A 6,565-nucleotide genomic window follows, 5' to 3' on the forward strand; every position below is an offset into this window, starting at 1 on the left:
AATTTCCCCTATTTCAGTTTGTGCCTCCTGTTGACACCACGGAGAAGGGTCTGGGTCCCTCTTCTCTGCACCTTCCACTGGGCATTTAGAATCATAGAATCATAGAATGGTTAGGGCTGGAAGGGACCTTCAAAGGTCATCTAGTCCAACCCCCCTGCAAGGAACAGGGATATCTCCAACTAGATCAGGTTGCTCAGGGCCTTGTCCAACCTGGCCTTGAACGTCTCCAGGGATGGAGCATCCACCACCTCTCTGGGCAACCTGTTCCAGTGTTCTACCACTCTCATAGTAAAAAATTTTTCCTAATATCCAACCTGAACCTACCTCCCTCTATTTTAAAACCATTACCCCTTGTCCTATCATAACTGGCCCTTCCCTGGAGCCCTCTCTCCCTGAGGATGAGCAGCCTCAACTCTCAGCATCTCCTCGTGTGACATCACCCTGCCTGCATCCGTGCTTTTCCCTACGGAAAATGCTTACAACGGGAGCGTCGGCTCCTCTATGCTCTCGTGGGGTACAAGGCTACAGGGGGAGAAGGGGTCTGCTCTGGCCAAGACCTCCTCCTGCACTCACGAGGGGCTCCAGCTCCCATGGGTGCCCCGAGCTGGCCGGTGAGCATCCTGCAGAGGGTCCGGCAGAGCGTCCGGCGGGGCCCTGTGCTTCAGCCCGGCAGCACTAAGCGGCACTCTCTGCTTTCAGCTCGGCATCGCCGCAGCTCCCGCAGCGCTGGGACCGTGCTGCTGCGGGGAAGGCTGCAAATCTGGGCCATCCGTGCCCGGGCAGACTCCCTGAGCACAGCAGCCCAGCCCAGGCTGCTATGGCTGCTGCTGGGAGAGCAGAAAACACCTTCGAGAAGACATTTGCACGCTCGTTGCACAGGTTTAACCCAGGAAAAACATTCTTGCCTGCTCATTTGCTTGAGTTTCATCAGGCTGCGGGTCACACCAGCCCACGTTAGCCATAAATTGAAGGCTTAGAGCAGAAGAAAGAAGCGGAGGAGCAGAGAAATAAATCCCCTTAACAATACACCTAATAAATCCCCTATCACTTCTCTAAACCAAGCATCCCTTCCAGGGCCCGCAGGGTCACAGGAGGCTGAATCTCTGACCCGCACAGCTCCATCCCATCCTAACCCCCTCGTGCATCAAGCAGAGAAGCCAGTTCAGCCCCGAAGCAGGGGACATTTCCTTCTGGGATGGTCCAGGATGTCTTAATGAGTGCAAAGGTGCCAGGTAACCTCGCAGCTCCCTGGTTACTGCAGGAGCTGAAGGCTTTCAGGTTGCTCCTGCCCACCACAGCAGCGTGGAGGAAGGCAGCGGGCTCCTGCCTACCCCCGCTCCAGGAAGGATGTTGCCTTCCCCGCTCTGGCTGCACCCACGGGGACACACAGCCCTGGAGGACTTTGCTTCATCATCCATAGGAGAGGGAGAAAAAAGCTGTTTTCCCACCCCAGAAACAGGAATTGGGGCTCATATTCCCACCACAGGCATTAAATGCAGGCGTCTGAGATAAGAGATGGGGATCGGAAATTGCTATTGCTTTTTAAGCCTTGGTGCTGCAGCAAGTGATAATGGCTGTTTCAATCAATTGTCCTCATCCGAGCTGCGCTGCAGCTTGGTCCCCCACGAAGCCGTAATCCCCCGGTACTCACGCAGTCTGCGTTGTCTCCTACTGCTGGTCACGATTTCGGGGGAGAAAAGAAATAATATGCCGCTGAGGGATGAAGGCCTGGCTCCCAGAAACATCTTTAGATGGGAAAAAAATGAAAAGGGAGATTAAAAATGGATAAGCAGAAACTTGGAATGTGGAAGACAGGAAGCAGAAGCATCTCTAGAGGACACTGTTAAAAACAATCCAAGAGAAATTGTCCTTTTTCTGTACAGGCTGACAGCCGTACCACTCACCTTGTCATCTATGGGATGCTGGGAGCCCCTGGGTGTCTTCTCCATTAGGGATGATCGGTGCTAATGTGCCACTGATGCTCCCTCTGCAAACCCGAGGAAATGGTGACCCTGTGGCTTTACTACCAGTTCTGGGAGAAACGAGCCTGGTTTGGTGCCTTCAGAGGGTCTCAGCACCCCAAGGGTTGACATTCCCACCTGTTGATGGAGAGAAGGGGACTCCCCAGGCTGGGGTCCTTTTCACAGGGAGTCAGGAGGTCATCTGAGGACCCTCTGTGGGCCATGGGGACACAGCACCGGCAGCTCCCTGTCCAATGCCCAGGGCAGATCCTGTTGGGTTTTACCCCATCTACACCACCACTGCAGCCAAGGCTGTGCCTGGAGCTGGTGTCGGGGTGATAAAACCCTTGATGCAGGGCAGCTCTGAGGCCTCCAGAGGAGCCCCACACTTGCTGTCCTCAGGGAGTGACAGGACACCAGGCACCCTCCAAAAAAAAAAGAGCTTTCCAAAGAAAACCCTCTTGAAAAGCCACGTATCACGTCACTACATTTCTCTTCTCCCACCTCCCTTTTGCTGGAAGGGAGGAAGAGGAGTTAATTTAAAGACAAACATCAAAAATAGTGACAATAAATACTGCCAAGAGTTTCTGGTTGGCATTTGTTTTGGTAAGCAAAGATGCAGAGGGAAAGATCAAAGCTGTCTGAATAGCTTTTAATTACGAGCCTCAATTGCTCTATTTTCTCTCAGAAAAGTATTACAATTATCCAACAAAGCTCTTCAAGTGGAATTAGACACGAGCCTGAAGCTTCAAGGGCTGTTTAGTGGCTATTTTCCCTTTTTTAAAAAAATAATATTTGATGTCTAGATAAGAAACAGGCACTGCTGTAAGTGCCTACAGCCGAGTCTGGATAAACAGAGGGAGGCTGGAAAGCCTTTTCCTGGGAGGAGGTGAGCAGCTCGGGTTGCACCAAAGGCTGGTGGTGGCTCTGCTAAAGCTCCTGACCACGGTGTTCCCTGGCTGGGCTGGGTGGGGGCCATGGGTGCTGCCATCAGCATCCCACGTGGGAAGGGGGAATTCCCAGCAAGGAGAAAATAAACTCTAGTTTGAGAGTAAGACCTTCAAAGGTGGGCAGCTGGCCTCGTTTTAGTTTCCTGAGGAGCAATTTCATTCTCTGTCTTTCACCAAGACTTCTAGACATGTCTGTCATCTCCCCCTACTCCGTTGCTTCCCCTGCACAGCTCACGTCCGAAGAACAAAACCCCTCAGGAGTCTCTAAGGCCCAAAAACATCGACTGTACTGAACTCAAGAAGGCAGCTGAGTAAGGAACGCAGAGAAAAAAGGATTCAGTTTCATAAACTTAACGCTCAAATGAGATCAGAGGCTGGTAATTAATAAAGTCAGATTTCAACGCAAGGAAAATCCTCCCCAGAGACGTCGCCTGCTGCTGCTTGGTATGGCTGGGAACGCTCCGGATGCAATTACATTTCTCTTAGCTGTGCAATGGAGACCTGTGCCATGGGCTGCCCTGGGCCAGGCTTCTTCCTTCCCAGCTGACCATCAGCCAGGGAGATGAGGATGGTGATAGTCACTGTTTCGGGGTGGACTGGGCAGGTCGGAGCTGAGCAGCTCATCATCCACCACCCTGGTGGATGGCCCCAAGGCAAAAGGCTCAGTGCATGGCTAACACACACTCATCAAAAGACAAGAGGCAGTTTTTCCAGCCAAGCACCTTCAAACTAAACCCCAGTGCAGACGTCAAAGCAAACTGGGGAGAAGAGCCCCGGTCGGCTTTCCATACCCACCTCTGAGCCACCGCAGGAATGCAGGGAGCAAGGATAAACACCAGCACCAGGGGTTGGGCTCATTTTCTGCTCTTTTATGCTTAATGCCTGGAGGCAAGTGATTATCTCTGGGAATTTCCTCTGTGGTTAAGCAAAGCAAGAGCAGAGCAAGGTTGAGATGAGGGAAAGTCCAAAATACGTGAACAAACGACCTGTGCAGGCGGAGAAGCTGCTCTTAGTGCCTAACATTGAAGAAATGCTAAATAGCCAAATGACAACACGGGATTTGTTTCACACGGAGGAAATGAAGCCGAAAAGCCATTTATCTTGATTTCATATTGACTCCATAGCTCGTGTTTTCATTCCCCATCTCTGAATGAATCAGCGTGGCGCGAGCTTTTCGGAGCACTCGCTGCACATGGCAGACTGAAAACACAGGGAGAAATCAATGTTTACAGCAGGGACAGAGCCAGTTCAAACTTTGCCTGGCTCCTCTCTGTGGCCAGGAGAAAGGTGATCTGATGCAACCAAAATCAGACTGTGAGAAGACATTAATTCTGTCAGTGGTTTCCTTGGGAAAAAGTAAGTTTCCTGCTTGGTTTCTTGCAGATTCATCCTTCACTGCACTGGAAATCTGCTGTTTGCCAGGGCTGGTGTTGCTCAGCTCTTGGCTCCAGCCCATCCTGCCTGGCTCCTGGCCCGGAGGGGAGGGGAGCAGCTGATGCTCTCCCCTACCATTGCAGGCAGGAGCCCTCTGTCTGCACAGGAGCTACATCCCCTTGCAGCAATAACATATACTGGAGGAAAAATACTTTTTGCTGCAAGAGAAGGCTGGTGGTACAGGTTATGAGCCCTCCCAGTAATAGCTATCTACATGGGCTCTGCAGGTAGGATTTCCCACCCAGCACCTATATACTGCAAAAGGCACAAGGGTTTGAGAGCAAAGCAGGAGCAAGAGGCAAGGACACGTCTAACACCACATTACATGGACACACAAAGTGGAAAGTGTCCCTGCCCGTGTCAGGGAGGTTGGAACTAGACAATCTTTAAAGTCCTTTCCACCTCAAACAATTCTATGATTCATTCTATGATTGATCCAGCTTGCTCATTACTCAGGAATATCCCAAGCGATGCCACATGCCAGCACCAAGTGATGGGATTTGCTCCCGGCGGCCCTTCCAACAACTTAACCATGGGAGGACCAAATTCCCAAGAATCCAAACACGGGAGATGTTCTCCAGGGCAGTGAAGGTGATCCCAGCTGGTGTTGGATGTTATTGTGAAATTCAACCCCAGCGAGTGCCTAGCAAGCTTTCAGGTTGCTGAAGCAGAAACCTCGTGTGTAGTAGGAGAGGCAGCAGGTGAGGGCAAGGGCCATCTGTGTCCCCCAGAGAGCCACCATGGAGAGCCACCATCACTCCTGCACTGCAGACAGCTGGGATTTCACTGCATTAAGGGAGGGAGAGAGCAAAGTCAGTTTACATGGTTGATGAGCATCATTGTTGCCAAGATACACAACTATGTCGCTCTATCTATTGATTATTTCATTCTATCATGCTATTTATCTAGGCTCCAGGGTACTGAAAAAAGGAACAAAGGGAGTTTGTGAGCCATGAGGCTCTTTGACCTAAAGGGCACCCACCCCAATGGCAGTCCCTTTGCTTGGGAAAAACCTAAAATTCCTTCTTTCAAAATGAGTTATGACTTTAATAGTTCTGCTATCAAGTGTTTTGAGCAAAGGCAGCACATAGTCCCAGTCTAAATGGGCAAGAGGGCAGGTGCAGCCACTGTGGGCCACCCAAAATAGATCTGCATCAGCTCAGCCATGGCAAGGAGGGGCTACAGACCCTGTAACACCACATCCTCATCCCAAAAAATCTCCTATGCCAAACATCTGTTGGCATCACACAGCATGTACTCTACTTTCTTAGAGCCCATCTCTGTTCCTCATGCAGCACCATGACTCCTGGGTTGCGGGCTGATGCTGAACCTTCCATTTCCTCTCCCTTCTTCCAGCCTCACCACCTCACAAGCCTTTTTCACCACGAACCCGAGACAGTTTTCCCTCCTGCAGCCCTCTGTGCCTCCCATCTCAGCTTCGCGGCTCTCCTCAGCACAGGAGAAGGCCAGGGAGTAAGACTCGGTCCTTCAGGCAGCCTTAGGCAGGGCTTTGGAGATGAAGATCAAGGACATGAATTACCAGCTGATTCTGCAAAGTCACGGTGATGAAGCTCTGCTGCCACAGACATTCACATGGAAACGCGACGTGAAGCCATGAATGCACAATCAGGGCTACAGCTCAGGATCTGTCCGAAGGAGGTTCTCCTTGTTGAAGGAAGGAGAAATTTGTTTATGCATAAATAGCCACAAAAATAACTGAAGGAAAGCACAGGGAGATGAGTGGGAAAGCAAACTGGAGTTTTTCTGGCAGAACCTGCTTTGCTGCCAAAGAGTCCCTTTGCTGAGCAGGTGGCAAAGGCTGGACCAGCACCAGCTGCTTCTGGAGATCCTGTTCATTTGAACAAGGAGGCTGTAACTGGGGAGAGCACCCACCTTCCCCATAAGGCACTACAGGGTGAGAGGCATCCCTCTCCAGGCACGCGTTGTCCTACCCAGCAATGATATCCCAAAGCACCCGGAGAGAGATCAGAGCCCAGTCACAGCTCTTTAATGGGTTAACAAACCTTCCTTGGCGGGGGGGGCGGGGGAGGAAATGTATGACATACTTACAGTCTAGCTCCTCATGAAAACACCGTGGAAAAATAGACATGGATGGCGACTGCTCAGCATCAGGTAGAGTCTTCATCAGGGCACGTCTGGAGCTGCAGAGCAGTGGGCACCATGGGGGGGGGCAAATGCAGCTTTTGCCTTTCTGCAGTC

This window comes from Tauraco erythrolophus, chromosome 18, assembly GCF_009769465.1.
Source record: "Tauraco erythrolophus isolate bTauEry1 chromosome 18, bTauEry1.pri, whole genome shotgun sequence".
In the NCBI taxonomy this organism is placed as follows: Eukaryota; Metazoa; Chordata; class Aves; order Musophagiformes; family Musophagidae; genus Tauraco; species Tauraco erythrolophus.